The following is a 21,747-nucleotide window of genomic DNA, read 5'->3' on the forward strand; positions in this document are numbered from 1 at the left end:
CATTGGTTCAAGAGCCTGATGGTTGAGGGGTAATGACGGTTCCTGAGCCTGGAGGTGTGGGGCCTGATCCCCCCTGTACCTTCTTCCTGATTGCAGAAGCAAGAAGAGAGGATAGCCCCGGTGGTGGCCATGCACAACACTTGTGTGCACATGGCGCCACCAATAAAAAACAGAATTCTCCTCCTTTTTAAGTCTTACATGAATCTTTTCAAGTAGTTATGGTGAGTAAAATTGTTTTGAAGCATTGGGATTATTGAGGTGCATGTAAATTTGCAATGGTTTACCGAAAAAGGTGACTTCTCTTAATAAAAACTGAGTCTGCATCTTTCTTGCAGAGAGCCAATACTGACCAGTGCTTATCCACTGTTGGGCTCGGCATCGCTATAAGACCATAAGGCTCAGGAGCAGAATTAGGCCGTTCGGCCCAGTGTGTCTTCTCCATTCTATCATGGCTGATTTATTATCCTCTCAATCCTTTACTAATCAAGAACCTATCAACCTCTGCCTTAAATATACCCATTGACTTGGCCTTCACACTGTCTGTGGCAATGAATTCCCTCGGGCTAAAGAAATTGCTCTTCATCTCTGTTCTAAAGGATGTCCTTGTATTCTGAAAATGTGTCCCCTGGCCCTAGACTCACCCACTATCAATCCTCTCCATGGGCACTCTATCTAGGCCTTTCAACATCCAATATTACTTGGCATTTTACTGAAATGCTAGTCTTGGGAGGGAAAACAATCCCCATTTGAGGTCAGTAAGAAAAATGTAAAATGTAAAAAGATTTGCCAAAGTACATATATAACCATATGCTGTTAAGAGATTCATTTTCAAGCAGGCATTCATAGTAGATACAAAGAAACATGATAGAATCAATGAAATTGATCTCTGCACATGGCAGAGATGGACAAGAAGCTATGTGCAAAAGGGAACAGTTTATGCAAATACAAAAATAATAAATTAGCAATAAATATTGAGAACACAAGTTGTAGATTTGTTAAGAGTGAATTCATGTCCAGCTTATTGTTGGGGTGAGTGAAGTTACCCTCTTTGGTTCAACAGCCTGATGATTGAGGAATATTAACTCTTTCTGAACCAGTTGGGGTGGGACCTGAGGCTCCCGTACCTCCTTCCTGATGACAGCAGCGAGAAGAGAGCATGGCTTGGATGGTGGGGGTCCCTGATGATGGATTCTGCTTTCCTGTGACAGCGCTCCTTTTGTAGGTTTTCTGTTCAAGAGCATTGGTGTTCCCATATCAGGCTGTGAAACAACCAGTCACTATACTCTCTCCACTGGGTATATATAGAAGCTTTTTCAAAGTTTTAGATGACATGACAAACCTGCGCAGACTTCTAAGAAAGTAGAGCCACTTGGTGGTCAGATAGTTCCAAATCTCCTCTCCCCCAAGGCACATACTCACAGCGAGTGAATCTCCTCTCCCCCAAGGCACAGCTAGTAGATATCCTCTTGCCCAAGGTACATACTCACAGCGAGTAAAGTTGCAGCAGTGATCTGTGATTAATCTCCACATCCGAGTTTAGTACACTTTCCCTGTAACTGCATAAATTTCTCCAGGGTGCTCATTTTCCCCTCCCATAAACTTGCTGAGTTACTTGACTGACACAAGTACCCCGTAGTCTGTAGGTAAGAGAAGAATCTAAGGGTTGATTGGAATGTAAATGGGTTAGAGTTGGATTAATGGCAAACATGGGTACTCGGTCAGCACAGACTAAGTGGGTCGATGGGCCTGTTTCCATGCTAGATCCCTCTAGAACAGGGGCTCCCAACTTTTTTTATGCCATGGACCCCTACCATTAACCAAGGAGTTCGTGAAGCCCAGTCTGGGAATCACTGCTCTAGAATATAAGGCAGAGCAGTAACTGGACCAAATGATGTGATACACCTACAGACTGTATGGTCAGAGATATCTAGAAAACATTACTTACTTTCTTAGTTAGGTCCATCAGCCCTACTGGGGCATAGGCCCGACAGCAGCTCACCAGTGTCCTCTCTCCTGGGTTTGTCTTTAAGTTGTCCCCAGATGTAACCCATCTTCACAGGTCTTTCCTCTCCCAGGAATGATGCCTTTGGAGCTTCTGTTGGCATTTCTGTAGCTCTGGGTTTTTAACGGGATGGAGTTGCTCGCCCTGAGCCCAACCCTCCTTTAACAGATGGCACTGGGACAGTCCATGGTGGAGTTAACTAGAAAGCATTGAAAACATTTAAATAAGTGAATCTTTTCAAAAATGATTAAAATGTTGGAAATTCATTAAAATGAATTCAGCTCACATGAATTAACAGATTTTTAAAAATTAAGATAAATTTTTAATGAAGCTTTGAGATCAACAAATCCACTCAGCAGAACAACTGAAGGGTAAAGAGCTGAGAAGCTAGTTGTGATGTATAGTTTCCCCTCAGTTTGAAACCTTATGGGATCATCCCTGGCCTCAGTCCCAGGTCCAGGCCTGTGACGGGAGATCAGGCGAACAGTGCATTCAGAACTTCCAAGCTAAATTCTGCAGGCATGCAAGTACAGAACATGCTGACATTTGCACTAAAGCTGTTTTCTGTGGAAATGTGCAATTTGGCTCAAATTCTCAGGGAAAATAAACCCACTTTTAGAATCACAGGCTTACATTTTCACTCACAGGTTACACATAAACCTAGATTCATCACCCTAAACATTGATTTCACATTATAGATAGGTAATTTTATATAATTGTCAAAAGTTGGAAGGAAAATATCCAAGGAGGGCAGTATATATTCAGTTCAAAGTACATTTTATTATCACAGTACATACATGTCACTATATACAGCCCTAAAATATATTTTCTTGTGGGCATACTCAACAAGTCTATAGAATAATGACCATTACAGAATCAGTGAAAGACTGCCCCAATGGGGCGTTCAACCAGACTGCAGATGACAACAAACCGTGCAACTGCAGAAAGAAGGAACAGTGATGATTGTATAAATGATGATGGTATTACCATGAAGGTACATGAATGGTGTCATGGTGGCATAGCAGTTAACACAACTCTATTACGGCTCAAGGTGCTGGAGTTTGAATTCAATTCCAATGCCATTTGTAAGGAGTTTGTACGTCCTCCCCATGAACGTATGGGTTTCCTCTGGCAGCTCTGGTTTCTTCCACAGTCCAAGGATGAACAATTTAGTAGTTTAATTGGTCATTGTAAACTGTCCTGTGATTAGACTGGGGTTAAATAGGTACATTTCTGTGCCGTGTGGTGCAGCTCGTTGGGCCAGAAGGGCCTGTTCTGCACTTTTTTCCCTATCTAAATAAAAATAACATAATTAAATGAAAAAGATACTTCCATTGAGAATGTCATCCTGATAATCTTCCATCTCTGGCGGATACACATTATTCTAAGGTATGATTTTGTGGAGAGCTGGGTGACATCATTGATATCCTGGCCAGAATTTATCCTCTTTGTCTTCACTTTGGTGATCTGAGTAGGTCCTTGTTCTAGGTAGAGTTTCCTATATAGCAACAGCTATGTATGTTGTGTATTTAATATATAAGTAATATTTGAGTAATTGTTGAGTAAAATTAATTGATTAAGCATTCTTATTCATTGAACTAATTATGAGATATGTATAAATGATGTGAATTGCATACATCATCACACCACCATGTGATACGTGCACTCCTTGCTTAAAGTAAACATGAAGTTAGACTCGTATTTCAGACTCTCATGTCTTCTTTTGAATTAGTTTAATGTTTTGAAGTTTCAAAACACAACACTGTACTCCATTAGTTTTAAGGTGCTTGGGATGTCTTGAAATCTGCTCCATTATGCAAATGCAAACAACAGGAATTCTGCAGATGCTGGAAATTCAAGCAACACACATCAAAGTTGCTGGAGAACGCAGCAGGCCGGGCAGCATCTCTAGGAAGAGGTACAGTCGACGTTTCAGGCCGAGACCCTTCGTCAGGACTAACTGAAGGAAGTTAGTAAGAGATTTGAAAGTGGGAGGGGGAGGGGGAGATCCAAAATGATAGGAGAAGACAGGAGGGGGAGGGATGGAGCCAAGAGCTGGACAGGTGATTGGCAAAAGGGATATGAGAGGATCATGGGACAGGAGGCCCGGGGAGAAAGACGGGGGGGGGGGGAACCAAGAGGATGGGCAAGGGGTATAGTCAGAGGGACAGAGGGAGAAAAAGGAGAGTGAGAGAAAGAATGTGTGTATAAAAATAAATAACAGATGGGGTACGAGGGGGAGGTGGGGCATTAGTGGAAGTTAGAGAAGTCAATGTTCATGCCATCAGGTTGGAGGCTACCCAGACGGAATATAAGGTGTTGTTCCTCCAACCTGAGTGTGGCTTCATCTCTACAGTAGAGGAGGCCGTGGATAGACATATCAGAATGGGAATGGGATGTGGAATTAAAATCTGTGGCCACTGGGAGATCCTGCTTTCTCTGGCAGACAGAGCGTAGGTGTTCAGCAAAGTGGTCTCCCAGTCTGCGTCGGGTCTCGCCAATATATAGAAGGCCTCATCGGGAGCATCGGACGCAGTATATCACCCCAGCCAACTCACAGGTGAAGTGTCACCTCATCTGGAAGAACTGTCTGGGGCCCTGAATGGTGGTAAGGGAGGAAGTGTAAGGGCATGTGTAGCACTTGTTCCGCTTACAAGGATAAGTGCCAGGAGGGAGATCAGTGGGGAGGGATGGGGGGGGTCGAATGGACAAGGAAGTCGCGTAGGGAGCGATCCCTGCGGAAAGCGGGGGGGGGGGAGGGAGGGAAAGATGTGCCTAGTTGTGGGCTCCCGTTGGAGGTGGCGGAAGTTACGGAGAATAATATGTTGGACCCAGAGGCTGGTGGGGTGGTAGGTGAGGACAAGGGGAACCCTATTCCTAGTGGGGTGGCGGGAGGATGGAGTGAGAGCAGATGTGCGTGAAATGGGGGAGATGCGTTTGAGAGCAGAGTTGATGGTGGAGGAAGGGAAGCCCCTTTCTTTAAAAAAGGAGGACATCTCCCTCGTCCTGGAATAAAAAGCCTCATCCTGAGAATGAGGCTTTATGCAAATTTTCATTTCTTTTTAAGCACGCAGTTTGCATTTATATTATAGGATGCTTTGCAGCCAGAGAAATCATTTTAAAATGTGACTGCCACTGAGTGATTTGGCATAGCAACAGATCACAAAAATAAAGATTCTATGGAAATCAATGTCAAGAAAATTCTTATACAGTTATTTGGGCTATTAGTTAACCAGGGCAGCTTCTTATTTGGGAGAAGTCTTAAAGAACAAAAGCTAATTGAGAAACTAGCAGGATTCTTTTAATTTTTTGGGACACTATGCCTCTTAATTGAGACAGGAGACTGTTGCCGAGCAGTTTCTGACTAGTGTCAGTCATGTATAATTGCCTGGCCGTTAGACACTACACTGTGCTTAGAGCAAACAGTTTCTTAATAGTGTCAGTTGTTTGTGCTTGTGTTATATTATCTATTTGGCCTGACAGACGCTGATTCAAAAAGCGGTGATCCCAAGATAAATTTGTTTTTTATTTTGACTTTATAACAGTTCAGACCCTTGCCAAGATGCCATAAAGAGATTTTGACACCAGCAAAAAAAAATGCCCTAGGTCTGTGCACTGATTTTGTTCATTTACAGTCAATTAAAAGAACACGGTAGCGTACACTGGATGAGTTCCTCTGTTGATCATATAATGAAGGAATACACATTTATATAGTATTGTGGGAGTTATGGTAATGTTCTAATTTGTTCTGTATTTCATTTACATACATAATTTGCTACTCAGTTGAACGATAGTTTGTCTTTTTTATAGCTTTTTAATTATTTCCATAAAACTTCAGCTAATTGGGGCAGCTGCTTGATTGGGCCTAAATGAAATGGGCCTGATGTGTCCCAGTTAACTGGGATCCACTCTATTCGTTGAATTGGAGTTGGGATTTCCCTGTCCCTCTTTGGTGATGTCATAGGGTTGTTTGCTTGGATCTCAGAGTACAAATAAGGTCTCAAGTATTATTTGTGCCAGCTTTGAGATTCTAACACTTGAGTTACAACTGATGTGAACAAGTTGATGGGATAAAATGCCAATGGGATTTCCTGTAACCTACTCTTTGCAATGTCTGGGCAAGTTGTAAAACAAATCCAAAGCAATTTTCATCTTTTGGTGATGAGCCATACACAATATTTAACATTTGAAGTAACTGCTTACATCTGTTAATGTGGACATTTGGCTAGACTAAAAAATAAAATAACAATGAGGATTTTTTTTAAAGCCAACTAGAGTTGTTCTTCTGCTGTGCTAATTTTCCGTGGAATGTTGGCTCAAAAAGTACAGTTATTTTATTTGAATCCAAACTCTATGGAAACTTTTGTGAGATGGCTGTCAAATGCAAACCAGAATAAGTCAGACTATCTTAGTCACACCAAAGAGTGACACTGGCCAGCTCAAAATCAGATTGTTCATGAATACAAGATTCAAGATTGTTTAATCTCATTTCCAGTACACAAATGTAAAGAAGAACAAAATAATTGTTTCTCAAGATATGACGCAGCACCAAAAAAACCCCCACAAATGTTAAAGAACATAATAATAAAGAAAACAATAAATATAAATACATAAGAGAGCTTATATACAGTGCCTATAAAAAGTATTCACTCCCCTTTCAAATTTTCCATGTTTCATTGTTTTACAATATTGAATCACAGTGGATTTAATTTGGCTTTTTTGACACGGATCAACAGAAAAAGACTCTTTTGTCTCCAAGTGCAAACAAATTTCCATAAATTGGTCTAAATTGATTACAATTATTAAGCACAAGATAATTAATTGCATAATTACTCACCCCCTTCAAGTCAGTGTTTAGTAGATGCACCTTTGGCAGCAATTACAGCCTTGAGTCTGTAGGGATATATCACAACCATGGATTCGGCAGCACAGTAGATACAGCAATTGTGCTTGTGAATTTGTATGTGTCAGCTAATTATTATTTAATCGTGATAGTACTTAACTCCGTACTTGTCGTCGTAGTGCTTGTCGAGGCTCAGACAGAGCACAGAGACAGAGCTGCCTGTTTGCTTGTCTGCTACCTGGCCAATGAATCTCACGGCCAAGGTCAGCTGCTCTCTCTCTGCTGGGTCCATCTTTGTGTGGTCGAGACTTGCTGTTACCAGGTTCGGATATGGCCCAAGTGCAGAGTGAGAGACGCTGAGGCAGGTTGATAGTTCACAAACTTTAATGTGAACAGTGTTAAAGGGAAAATAAACAATAAACGCTAGGCCACACAGGGCCATTAACAAACTCTCAAATGGGAAACGAAGCCTACACTGCGGCTGAAAAGAAAATCTAAACATTAAATGGATACCGCTAGTCTTCAGAATCAGTTGACTCGTTAAGTCCAATTTCTCAGGGAAGGCAGCAAAGCGTTGCTGTGCTCTGTCCAAGTCTCGACAAGCACTACGATGACAAGTATGGAGTTAAATACTATCACGATTAAATAATAATTAGCTGACACAAGCAAATTCACAAGCGCAATTGCCGCATCTACTGCACTGCTGAATCCATGGTTGTGACAGGATAGGCCTCTATAGGCTTTCCATGTCTGAACACTGCAAATTTTCCCTATTCTTCCTTGCAAAACTGCTCAAGCTCTGGCAGATTGCACAGGGATCATGAATGAAAAGCCCTTTTCAAGTCCAGCCACAGGTTCTCAATTGGATTGTCGTCTGGACTCTGATTTGGGTATTCCAGGACATTAACCTTTTTTTGTAAGCCATTACTGTGTAGTTTTGGCTTTATGCTTGGGGTCATTGTCTTGCTGGAAAACAGATCTTCTCCCAAGTTGCAGTTCTCTTGCAGACTGCATCAGGTTTTCCTCCAGGATTTCCCTGTATTTTGCTGCATTCATTTTACCTTCTACCTTCACAAGCCTTCACACGCCTGTTGCAGTGAAGCATCCCCGCACCATGCTTCACAGTCAGGATGGTCTGTTTTTGATGATGTGAAGTGTTTGGCTTACGCTAAACATAGCATTTAGCCTAATGGCCAAAAACTCAATTTTGGTTTCATCAGACCATAGAATCTTCTCTAGCTGACTAGAGTCTCCCATGTGCCTTCTGGTAAACTCCAGCAGAGATTTTATGAGAGTTTTTTTTTCAACAGTGGCTTTCTCTTTGCCACTCTCCCATAAAGCTTCAACTGGTAAAGCACCTGGGTAATAGTTGTTGTATGTGCAGTCTCTGTCATCTCAGCCACTCAAGCTTGTATTTCCTCCAGAGTTGTCAGATGTCTTGGTGGCTTCCCTCACTAGTCCTCTTCTTGCACAGTCACTCAATTTTTGAGAATGGTTGCTCTAGGCAGACTTACAGCTGTGCCATATTCTTTCCATTTTTTGATGATCGACTTGACTGTACTTCAAGGGATATTCAGTGGTTTGGAAATATTCTTGTATCCATCTTCTGACTTGTGCTTTTTAATAACTTTTGGTGGAGTTGCTTGGAGTGTTCTTTTGTCTTCATGGTGTAGATTTTGCCAGGACACTGATTCACCAGCAGTTGGACCTTCCAGATAAAGATGTATTTTTACGCCATTCAACTGAAACACCTTGAATGCAACATGGTGATCTCAGTTTAACTAATTATGTAGCTTCTAAAACCAATTGGCTGCACCAGTGATGATTTGGTGTGTCAGATTAAAGGGGGCGAATACTTATGCAATCGAGTATTTTGTGTTTTATATTTATAATTTAGATCACTTTGCAGAGATCTGTTTTCACTTTGACATGAAGGAGTCTTTTTCTGGTGATCAGGGTCAAAAAAGCCAAATTAAATCCATTGTGATTCAATGTTATAAAACAATAAAACATGAACACTTCTGGCGGGGGAGGGGGAATATTTTTTATAGGTACTATACATAGATGGACTGTATATCCATAAAGTAACAATAGGCAGAGGAGTGTCTATATATAAAGTGACTGACAGGAAGTGATAGTCGTGGTGGGTGTGTGTGTGGAGGTGTGGGTTCGTGGGTGGAGGTTTTGATCAGCTTTACTGTTTGGGGAAAGTAACTGTTTTTCAGTCTACTCCAGCACAAAAAGAAACCCACAAATGATAAAGAACATAATACTAAAAAACACAATAAATATAAATATGTACTTAGAGCTTATATATTTTTGCACTACTTATTTAGCTATCTACTTACTGTACTTCATGGATTTTTTTTCTTATTATTGTGTATCGCATTGTACTGCCACTGCAAAGACAAAAAATTTCATGACATATGCCAGTGATACTAAACATGATTCTGATTCTTATTCTGATATAAAAAACACAATATAAATACAAAAGATAATTTATACACATAGATTGATTGTATGTTCAGAAAGTGACGTGAGGCTGTACATAAGGTGACTGACAGGAAATAATGAAGTAGTGGTGGAGTTAGTGGGTGGAGGTGTTGCTCAGTCTTACTGCTTGGGGAAAGTAAGTGTTTCTGAGTTTGGTGGTCTTTGGGTGGATGCTCCTCACTGATGGGAGGGGGACAAACAGTCCTCCTTGATGTTTCTGTCCCTTTTCTGGCACCTTTCTGTATGTACATCCTTGATGGTAAGCAGACTGGCACTGGTGATTTGTTGTGGAGCCTTCTGGTCCTTCAGTGCAGTTTTGATACCAATCAGTGATGCAGCTTGTTTGGCTACTCCTCCTGCACACTTGCAGACTGTTGTATAATCTGTATAACGATGTTGGATGAAATGCAACCCAGTGTATAACCTCACCAAACAATACTGTAACTGCATAGGAAAATGGGAACAATCAGCTCTACAGACTTCCTCTATTCAATCAGAACTGCACCTCCTCTCATTTACACAACACTGATCCAGATATTCTGAGATCGTAAAGGAAGTAAAGCTCGTTGTTCCCCCTCTTAAACCAACATATTGGGCTGTTTGGACAAGTTGCTCATTTTACAGTCTGCTTCGGGTGACTATGACCAGAGGAAATGTTTTGTCTGTATGTAGTCAATTAAATCCTTTATTTGTTGGAACTTTGCACTTGGGACTCCATGAGTCAGTCCTCCTCAGGGGATCAGAGCTGGAGATGACAGTAACTTTAAATTCTTTGGCATTATCTTTTGAGAGGATCTATCCTGGATCCTACAAGTAATTGCCATTACAAGGAAGGCATTGCAGCTCCTCTAATTTCTGAGAAGTTTGCACAGATTTGTCATCCAAAACTTCTGCAGATAGGTGGAGGAGAGTATATTGACTGGTTACTTCATGGCCTGGTATGGAAACACCAAAAAGTAATGAATACAGCCCAGTCTATCATGGGTAAAGCTGTCACAAGAAAGCAACATCAATCATCAAGGACCTCCAACATCAAGGCCATGCCTTCTTCTCACTGCTGTCATCAGGAAGGAGGTATAGGAGCCTTAGGTCCCACACCACCAGGTTCAGGATTAGTTATTACCCCTCAACCATGAAGCTCCTTAACTGAGAGAGATAGGTACACTCACCACAACACCAAACTGATTCCACACCTACTCACTTTTAAGGACTCTGGAACTCATATTCTCAATATTAATTGTTTTTTTTAATTTTTTATTATTAATTACTTTTTTTTCTCTTTTTGCATTTCCACAGTTTGTTGTTCTTTGCTCATTAGATGTTCGACCATCTCTGTTGTGTGCGGCTTCTCATTGATTCTATTGTGTTACATTGTATTTAGTGTGAATGCCTGCAAAAAATTAATCTCAGGGTAGTATATGGTGACATATATGTACTTTGAACAAATATTACTTTGATGCTTTGCAGCAGTACTCAGGTTATTTTTGGGCATTCTGCCATCAGTTAATGCCAAGCCATAACACTCAGCTTGAGAACCAAACATACTTCAGACAGCTGAATAAATATGCTGACATTTATATGGGGTTTTTCACTACCTGTAGAATCCAAAAGTGTTAACAAGCAAGTACTTTTGCGGTGTCGTCAGCACTGTAATTTTTTTTTTATTCTTCATTTTCAGTTGTGGTCTCTGTTGTCTATTCCCAATTACCAATAAATTATTGAATTCTGCCGGCGACAGTTCTCTCACTGTGCTCATGAACAGGGAGTATCCAGATTTTGAACCAGTAATGATGAAGGAACTGTGGTGATTTTGCATTTCAGGCTGATGTCTGGCTTAGAGCTTGGTTAACTGTGCCAAGTATAATCAGAACCAACTATATGAAACTGGTTTAGTTCAGTTTGCTTCTAAAATACTTCAGCTCTTGAACTTGGGTTGCATTATGCTGGCCCAGGATAGTTCTTTATAAATATATTTTAAAAACTTGTTCTTGGCTTGGGTTTCCTCTGGGTGCTCTGGTTTCCTCTCACAGTCCAAAGGCATACCGGTTAGTAGGTTAATTGGTGATTGTAAATTGTCCCATGATTAGGCTAGGGTTGAATTTGAGGTTGCTGTGTGGGGCAGTTCAAAAGGGCGAAAGGGCCTATTGCATGCTTTTTCTCCTTTCTGAAGTAGAGTTGCTGTTTCCTTCTTCATTGTATGTTGGTATAGTATATTGAAGTTGAAAGAGAGTGATGGTTACTTTGAGAAGGGTTTGATACTGAAGCAACAATAGGGCCTGACTATGAACTGAAGATGAGAAGTGGATCTTGATCCCAGCCTCTTTCATCTGAACTGACAGCTGGCTGATCACAAGGTGATGGATAGATGCTACCTGAAGGCATTGGCTTTGAGAGTCAGCCAAAGGTTTATCATGTCATCTAAAACTCTGACAAACTTCTATAGATGTGTGATGGACAGAATATTTACTGGTTTCATCACAGTCTGGTATACTTTATGCTTTATACTGTATTGTCACCAAACAATTGATACTAGAACGTACAATCATCGCAGCGATATTTGATTCTGTGCTTCCTGCTCCCTGGATTACAAATCGATAGTAAATATTAAAAATTTAAATTATAAATCATAAATAGAAAATAGAAAAATGGAAAGTAAGGTAGTGCAAAAAAACCGAGAGGCAGGTCTGGATATTTGGAGGGTACAGCCCAGTTCCGGGTCAGGATCCGTTCAGCAGTCTTATCACAGTTGGAAAGAAGCTGTTCCCAAATCTGGCCGTACGAGCTGAGAATAGAAATCTGGCTCCTGAGCCTTCTCCCGGAGGGAAGAGGGACGAAAAGTGTGTTGGCTGGGTGGGTCGTGTCCTTGATTATCCTGGCAGCACTGCTCCGACAGCGTGCGGTGTAAAGTGAGTCCAAGGACGGAAGATTGGTTTGTGTGATGTACTGCGCTGTGAAACACCAATGCCCTTGTATGAAAAAACCTATAAAAGTAGTGGATATGGCCATGTCCATCATGGATAAAGCCTTCCCCACCATTGAGCACATCTATGTACATGGAGCACTGTCATAGGAAAGCAGTATCCATCACCAAGGACACCCCCCTGCCCATCTAGGCCATTACCTCTTCTTGCTGCTGCCATCAGGAAGAAGGTACTGGAGCCTCAGGACTTACACCACCAGGTTCAGAAACAGTTATTACTCTCAACCACCAAGCTTTTCAACCAATGGAGATAACCACACACAGCTTCATTCACCTCATCACTAAACTGTTCCCACAACCTATGGACTCACTTTCAATGACTCTACATCTCATGTCCGCAATATTTATTGCTTAATTATTTACTATTATTATTATGTATCTTTCTTTTTTGTATTTCTCCAGTTTATTGATTTTTTTGCGCATTGATTGATTGTTCGTCCTGATCGGTGTGGTCTCTCATTGATACTACTGTGCTTCTTGTATTCACTGTGATTCCGTGCAAGAAGTGAATCTCAGTGTTGTATGTGGCGATATATATGTAATGATGATAAATTTACTTCAAGCTAGGCCTGGGCCCTGACTTCTGGACAATAAACAGGGTAGGTTAGGTAACGATTTACCGATCACAATGTTAATCTTTCCCCCAGGGTACCTCCACAAATCTTGAACCACGAGCACCTCATGGACTTGTGCGTGTAGCAGCAACATCCCACTATTCCTCCACTTAATACTTAACAAAATCCTTTACAAGGATGTTGCTGGGACTTGAGGACCTGAGTTATAGGGAAAGATTGAATAGGTTAGGACTTTATTACCTAGAACGTAGAAGACTGACTGGAGATTTGATAGAGATATAAAAAACTATGTGGGGTACAGATAAGGTAAAAGCAAGCAGGCTTTTTCCACTGAGATTGGGTGAGACTACAGCTAGAGGTCATTGGTTAAGGGTGAAAGGTGAAATGTTTAAGATCGTAAGACATAGAAAAGGGGAACTTAAGGGGGAACTTCTTCACTCAGAGGTGTTGAGAGTGTGGAATGAGTTGCCAGTGGAAGTGGTAGATGCGATTTAAATTTCAATGTTTAAGAGAAACTTGGATAGATGCATGCATGGGAGGGATATGGAGAGCTATGGCCCCACTGCGGGTCAATAGGAGTAAGCAGATTAATGGTTTAGCATGGACTAGATGGACTGAAGGGCCTGTTTCTGTGCTGTAGTGCTCTATGATTCTATGACTCTAACCCAATCAATTTTCATCTCACCTGCAAATTTACTAATCCACATTTAATCCATACCATTTATAAAAACACCACAAACAACAGAAGTGCCATCGCTGAACCTTGTGGAATACCACTGGCCACAAACCTCAAGTCAGAGAAACATTCCTTCACCTCTATTCTCATCTTCTATGAGCAAACTAATTTTGTACCCAGATTTGCCAACTCAGCATGACTTCATGAATGAATGTTTAAGGTGTGGATTGGATTTTAATTAAACAAGGCTCTTTGTTTTGGATAGAGTCATTTTCTCTCTCTCTCTCTCTCTCTCTCTCTCTCTCGCTCTCTCTCTCTCTCTCACCCCTCCCCCTCTCTCTCCCTCCCCCTCTCTCCCTCTCCCTCATTCATTCACTCAGAGATATAGCATTCTGGCCCTTTGAGCCAACTGCTCAGCAATCTACTGATTTAACCCTAGCCTAATCACAGGACAGTTTACAATGATCTATTAACCGACTAATTGACATGGCTTTGATCTGTGGGGAAAAACGGGAGCACCCAGGGGAAACCCATGTGCACATGGGATGGAACGTACACACCCGTTTGCAGAGGGTGCCAGATTTGAATTCTGAACTCCAACACCCCGAGCTGTAATATGCCGTGCTAAACAGTACGCTCCTGGCACTCCACTCTTGAGTGCCAATAGAGCAAGTGGAAGGCATTCCAGTGTGCTGCCAGTAATATAGAAATCTCAGCCAATGACTTGAGTCAATGAAATCCCACAACTATCAATCAGACTAATGACTGAACAACTGATTTTATTGTTTTTGGCTGTTGGATAGATTTTCTAAGTTGAAAGTTCAAAGTAAATTTATTATCGAAATACATGCATGTCATCATATGCTACCCTGATACTGATTTTCTTGCAAGCATTCACAGTAAATACAAAGAAACACAATAGAATCAATGGAAAAACCACACAAAGTCATAGTCATATTTTATTGAACCCGGGGGAAATTGGTTTTCGTTACAGTTGCACCACAAATAATAAATAGTAATAATAATAATAATAATAAAGATTGAGAAGCAACCAATTTGCAAGACAACAAACTGTGCAAATTAAAAAAAAACCTGAAGAAAAGAATAGTAAATAAGTAAATAATTACTGAGAACGTCAGATGACGGGTCCTTGAAATTGAGTCTATTGGCTGAGGAAACAGTTCAATGTGGTGATGTGGGTCCTGAGGCTCCTGTATCCTCTTCAGCAGGCAGTGTGGCATGGCAGCAGCGGTCTTTCGGATCTGGTGCTACTTTAATTTAGTTTTTTAATTTAATTTTAAGGCGCAATTAGGGTTTAGGGCAACGGATAACAGAGCGACTATCTACCATCGCCAGATACTGCTACGGTACACAGATCGCCCCAAAAACGAACCTTCATGAAGATCTGCTGGTTAAATTGCGCGACCTCGGCTTGCTGAGGGAATCAGGCCCACAGTCCTCGGAGACGCCTGATGCCAGTGGCCGGAGGTGGGGACGTCGTAGGCGGTGTGCGAGGAAGCAGAAGCGAGGCGAGCGGGCAGGAGTCTGTGCCAGGAAAAAAGCAAGCCCCAGACAGCCGGTTCTCCCGTCCATTTTGCTTTCCAATTGGACTACATCCAACTCTAATGAATTACTCGGCGGGAGTACAGAAACGGACAGAATCCCAGTCGCCGCCATTCAGCTGTTTATTTATGTAACAGTTTTTGCCCCAAGCCATCGGACTACAAACCTATTGCCCTCTGCTGTGCCTATTGTCTTGTTTATTATTTATGGTAATGCCTGCACTGTTCTGTGTACTTTATGCAGTCCTGGGTAGGTCTGTAGTCTAGTGTAATTTTTGTGTTGTTTTTACATAGTTCAGTGTAGTTTTTGTGTTGTTTTTACGTAGTTCAGTGTAGTTTTTGTATTGTTTCATGTAGCACCATGGTCCTGAAAAACGTTGTCTCGTTTTTACTGTGTACTATACCAGCAGTTAAGGTCGAAATGACAATAAAAAGTGACTTGACTTGATGGCAGCAGTGAGATGAGAGCATGGCCTGGATGGTGTGGGTCCTTAATGATTGATGCTGCTTGTAGGTGGGCTCAGTAGTGGGGAGGGCTTTACTCATGATGGACTGGGCCGTATCCTCCACTTTTTGTAGGACTTTCCATTCTAGGGCAAGGTAACAGAGGGAATAAAGGATATTTTTGTGTGTAACATTGAGGTGATTAGTATCCTAGCTGAAGAAGGGTACATTGTGTCACAACCACTCCCGATCAGTGCTTCTAGGAAAAAAATCAGCACCGTTATTAAGTCCAATGAATGGACTGTTATGTTAGCACATTCTTTGACTCAAAGGCATGGGTTTGATTGCTGTGCCAACAATCTCCATAATAAGCAACTTGTGATAAAAATCACACCCTTTAAACGTTTGCATTGCAAACCCATATGTTGCCTATTTGAAGTTGATTTTGTTGGTGGGATGCTTGGCGTAAAAAAAAACTTCTGTTTGCAAGTTAAAGTAATCACAATAGTGCCTGATGAAATTCTTATTCTAAAGACAAGATTTTCTTCATTTACCCAAGAGACATGCTTCAGTTTAACTCAGGACAGAAATGAGAGAACTAGCAAAGAGACCTCTTAGAGCTTGAAGTCCAGACTTTTCCTTCTTCTTAAGCCCATCACCCCTACTGGGCCAAAGTTCAAAGTTCAAAATAAATTTATTATCGAAGTACATACAGTATACATCACCATATACAACCCTGAAATTCACTTTCTCGCGGGCATACTCAATAAATCCAAACAACTGTGAGCAGCTCACAAGGGTCCTCTGTACTGTGCTGTTAGAAGGTTAATCAGCTCGGTGGTTTCTGCTTTTGCCCCACGACTTCAGATGTTTTCTCGGTGAAGATCCTTCCTCTCCCAGGAATGAGGTCTTTGGAGCTTCTGCTGGCAATTCTGTACCTCCGGGTTGCTGGCCCCATGCTCAACCCAACTCCTTGCAGAGCCGGGCTTGGTGGAGCCTGTTGTTGAGATGATTATTGCTTCCCTCTTTGGAGCTTGCATGTGTGATAAGGACACTGATGTATTTTGCCCTCTCCCCCACACTCCACCCCCTTAGAACAGGGCGAGGGCCATGCAGCTGCTCTTCACTGCTGGGACGTCTGAGTTAAGCCTTTACCAAGTGTAGCAATGTATCAATATTATTGAATATTGTTGAGGACTGCATCCTCGTCAGACTCAGGGAGGCTTGATTACACTGAGCTCAACAGATGTGCATGAGCTAAGTAGTAGGTGACTCATAATAAATTGGAGAAGACCAAGAAGCCAGTCCAATAGATAAATAAAGCTGCAGAAGAATTCCATCACTGAACTCTACTGCCCATGGGGAGCATTCTAACTGGCTGTATGGGGGTGGGGTGGAGAGCAGGACACTGCACAGCATCGAAACAAGCTACAAAAAGTTGTGAACTCAGCCAGCACATAATGCTCCAAGATTTCCGCCACCTCCAACCGGATCCCACCACCAAACACATCTTTCCCTCCCCGCCCCCCACTTTTTGCTTTCCACAGGGATTGGTTGATACACGGCTCCCTTGTCCATTTGTCCTTCCCACTGATCTTCCTCCTGCTACTTATCCTGGCAAGCTGAACAAGTGCTTCACCTGCCCTTACACCTCCTCCCTTACTACCATTCAGGGCCCCAAAATGTCCTTCCAAGTGAGGCGACACTTCACCTGTGAGTCTTTTGGGGTCATATTCTGTGTTCGGTGCTCCCAGTGTGGCCTCTTGTATATCAGTGAGATCCAATGAGATTGGGAGACCGCTTCACCGAGCATCTAAGCTCCATCTGCCAGAACAAGCTGGATCTCACAGTGGCCACCCATTTTAATTCCACTTCTCATTCCTATTCCAATATGTCTGTCCATGGTCTCCTCCACTGTCAGGATAAGGCCAAACTTAGGTTGGAGGAACAACACCTTATATTCCATTTAGGTAGCTTCCAACCCAATGGCATGAACATCGATTTCTCAAACTTCCAGTAATGCCTCCACCCCCTTCACCATTTCCCATCCCCTTACCCCTCTCTCATGTTATCTCCTTCCACAAATTCACTACTGTCTGGATACAGAAATTTCTCCACATCCCTGTTTTACATGCACACCCCTCTATCCTGAGGCTGTGCCCTCTTGTCCTAGACTCATCCACCATGGGAAACATCCTTTCCACATCTACTCTGTCTAGGCCTCTCAACATTCGAAAGGTTTCAAAGAGATCCATGCTCATCTTTCTAAATTTCAGTGAGTACAGACCCATAGCTATCAAACATTCCTTGTATGATAATCCTTTCATTCCAGGAATCATCCTTGCGAGCCTCCTCTGTAAGCTCTCCAATGCAGCATATCTTTTCTTAGATGAGGAACCCAAAACTGTTCACAATACTCAGGGTGAAGCCTCACCAGTGCCTTATAAAGCCTCAGCATCACATCCCTGCTCTTGTATTCTGGACCTCTTGAAATGAATATTAACATTGCATTTGCCTTTCTCACCACCGACTCAATCTGCAAGTTAACCTTCAGGGTGTTCTGCACAAGGACTCCCAAGACCCTTTGCATCTCAGATTTTTGTGGTTTCTTCCCAGTTAGAAAATAGTCTGCACATTTATTTATGCTACTAACATGCATCACCATGTATTTTCCAACATTGTATTTCATTTGCTACTTTCTTACCCATTTTCCTGATCTGTCTAAGTCCTTCTGCAGCTTACCTGTTTCCTCAACACTACCTGTCCCTCCACCAATCTTCATATCATCTGCAAACTTGGAAACAAAGCCACCTATTTCGTCATCTCAATCATTGTTATACAGCATAAGCAGCAGTGGTCCCAACACCAACCCCTGTGGAACACCACTACTCACTGGCAGCCAAACAGAAAAGAATCCTTTTATTCCCACTCGCTGCCTCCTACAAATCAGCCAATGCTCTAACCATATTCATAACTTTCCTGTAATACCATGAGCTCTTAACTTGGTAAGCAGCCTCATGTGTGGCACCTTGTCAATGGCCTCCTGAAAGTCCAAATATACAACATCTACTGCATCCCCTTTATCTATCCTACTTGTAATCTCCTCAAAGAATTCCAATAGGCTCATCAGGCAAGATTTTCCCTTAAGAAAACCATGCTGACTTAGTCCTATCTTATCCTGTGTCACCAAGTACACCATAACCTCGTCCTTAACAATTGACTCTAACATCTTCCCAACCACTGAGATCAGGCTAACTGGTCTATAATTTCCTATCTGCTGCTTTCCTCCTTTCTTAAAGAGTGGAGTGACATACGCAATTTTCTAGTCTTCTGGCACTATGCCAGAGTCTAGTGATTTTTGAAAGATCATTGCTAATGCCTTCACAATCTCTATTTGCTACGCCTTTCAGAACCCTAGGGTGCAGTTCATCTGATCTCGGTGACCTATGTACCCTTAGGTCTTTCAGCTTTTTGAGCCCCTTCTCCCTTGCGATACTGACTGCACTCACTTCTCTTCCCTCACACCTTTCAGCATCTGGCACACTGCTTGTGTCTTCATTAGTGAAGACTAATGCAAAATTCTCATTTAGTTCATCTGTCGTCTCCTTGTTCCCATTATTATTTCACCTGCCTCATTTTCTAGCGGTCCTATATTCATTCTCATCTCTCTTTTATTTTTTACATTCTTTGAAAACCTTTAATTATCCACTTTGATGTGTTTGCTAGCTTGCTTTCATTTTTCATCTTTTTCCACCTAATGATCCTTTTCATTGATCTCTGTAAGTTTTTAAAAGCTTTGCCATCCTCTGTCTTATCCCTAATTTTTACATTGTTTTATGCCCTGTCTTTTGCTTTTACCTTAGCTTTGACTTCCCTTGACAGACACAATTGTACTATTTTGGCATTTGAGTATTTTTTTTGTCTTTGGAATACATATATTCAGCATCTTCCTCATTTTTCCCAGAAATTCACACCATTGCTGCTCTGCTGTCATCACTGCCAGCAGCTCCTTTTAATTTACTTCGGCCAACTCCTCTCTCATACCATTGTAATTTCCTTTCTTCCACTGAAATACTGCTATGTCAGACTGTACTTTCTCCCTCTCAAATTTCAAGTTGAACTCAATCCTATTGTGATCACTGGCTCCTAAGGGTTCTTTTACCTTAAGCTCCCTAATCACCTCTGGTTCATTACATAGCACCCAATCCCGTATAGCGGATCCCCTAGTAGGCTCAATGACAAACTGCTCTAAAAAGCCATCTCATAGGCATTCAACAAACTCACTCTCTTGAGATCCATTACCAACCTGATTCTCCCATTCAACCTGCATGTTGAAATCTCCCGTGATTACCATAACATTGCCCTTTTGATATGCCTTTTCTATTTCCTGTTGTAACCTGTGGTCCACATCCCAGCTACTATGGGGAGGCCAGTATATAACTGCCACCAGGGTCCTTTTACCCTTGCAGTTTTGCGTTGTAATCCACAAGGATTCAATATGTTCCAATTGTATGTCACATCTTTCTACTGATTTGATGCCATTCTTTATCAGCAGAGCCATGACATGCCCTCTGCCTACCTTCCTATCTCTCCAAAACAACATGTAACCTTGGGCAGTCAGCTCCCAACTACAGCTATGCTTCAACCACAATTCAGTGATGGCTACAACATCATACCTGACAATCTGTAATAGTGCACCAAGGTCATCCAGCTTATTTCTTACCCTCTCTACTTTGAGGTATAACGCTTGAGTACTGTATTTGCTACCCTTTTTGATTCTGCATCCCTAACACACTGATACTCTCCCTGCTGGTTGCAATTTTGTCCTATCACCTGCCTGCAAACTATCTTCGTGTTCGTCCTATCCTGACTCTCTTCACTACAGTTCCCACCCCCTACTAAATTAGTCTAAACCCTCCCCAACAGATCCAACAAACATGCTGGAGAGAATATTGGTTCCCTTCGGTTTCCAACCCCTCAATTTTGAACAGGTCATACCTCGCACAGAAGAGACCCCAATGATCCAAGAACCTTAAGTCCTGGGCCTTGCACCAGCTTCTCAGCCACATATCTATCTGCCAAGTCATCCTGTTTATACCCTCACTGGCACGTGGCACAGGTAGCAATCCAGAAATTACTACCCTGGAGGCCCTGCTTCTCCACTTTCTACCTTGCTCTCTAAATTCTCTTTTCAGGACCTCTTTGCTTTTCACTCCTATGTCATTGGTACCAATATGTACCAAGCCATCTGGCTGCTCTCTCCTTCCCTCTCCAAAACGCTGTGGTTGAGATTGGAGATGTCCCTGACCCTGGCATCAGGGAGACAACATACTATCCAGGTGTCCCATTCACATCCACAGAATCTCCTGTCTGCTCTCCAGACTACTGATTCCCCCATCACTATCGCTCCCCTCTGCTCCCTCTTTCCCTTCTGCACAACTTATCTTATCAATTGCTTGTGCTGAGTTCCATCCATGAGTCTTTAATGCTTAAATGTTAAATTTGCAATATTAAAAGAAATGAAGAATAAGCTAATTTTTGTCTGGTCGTAAAACTAGTGTGTACATTTTTTATCTAAGCCAGTTTCTCTGATCAGTCCCTCTTGCAAGGCTACAGCTCAGTAGCTATTGGTGAAGTAGGAAACTTGGCATGCACTGATTTACCAGTACATGAAAGAATTGGCCATAAATCAGTAAAGGCACGTACAAACATCCTGGGACATTTGAACATGCCTGTACAAATCAACATCTTGTACAGATTTCTGACAGCACTGACCAAATGGCTATTCTTTACATGGGAGTAAAAGTACATAGTATACAAGCTTGCTGTTCAAATTAGGTACCGCCTGTTCACTCATGAGGGGATCATTACTGAGTCACACTTAGATTCCAATCAGAGAGCAGATTAGCTTTACTTGTCAGTGGTACATCGAAACATAAAGTGAAATGTGTAATTTTTCATCAAATCTAATCAGCAAGGATTGTGCTAAGCAGCCTGCAAGTGTCACCACTGTTCTGGTGCCAACTTAGCATGCCCACAACTCACTCTGGTCTTTGGAATGTGGGAGGAAACTGGAGCACCCAGAGGAAACCCACATAATCATCGGGGGAGCTCACAAACTCCTAACAGCCATCAATTTTGCAACTGATGCTTCCGGTAAGATAGTGGCATG

The 21,747-nt window shown here is 42.0% G+C and overlaps 1 protein-coding gene across 8 annotated transcripts in view; it reads left to right on the top strand.

The window, feature by feature from the left end:
- LOC140206159 (leucine-rich repeat transmembrane protein FLRT2) overlaps nt 1-21,747 on the top strand; it is a 113,268-nt gene that overhangs the window by 59,078 nt on the left and 32,443 nt on the right. The window contains exon 1 of one of the 8 annotated variants that reach the window (XM_072274466.1): nt 3,851-3,920. The exons of the other annotated variants lie outside the window; for them this stretch is intronic. The gene's annotated coding sequence lies outside the window, so the exon portion shown is untranslated. Of the gene's footprint in view, nt 1-3,850; nt 3,921-21,747 lie in introns of those variants that run through there. 8 annotated transcript variants of the gene reach the window in all.

Source organism: Mobula birostris, chromosome 1 (assembly GCF_030028105.1).
Source record: "Mobula birostris isolate sMobBir1 chromosome 1, sMobBir1.hap1, whole genome shotgun sequence".
Taxonomy (NCBI): Eukaryota; Metazoa; Chordata; class Chondrichthyes; order Myliobatiformes; family Myliobatidae; genus Mobula; species Mobula birostris.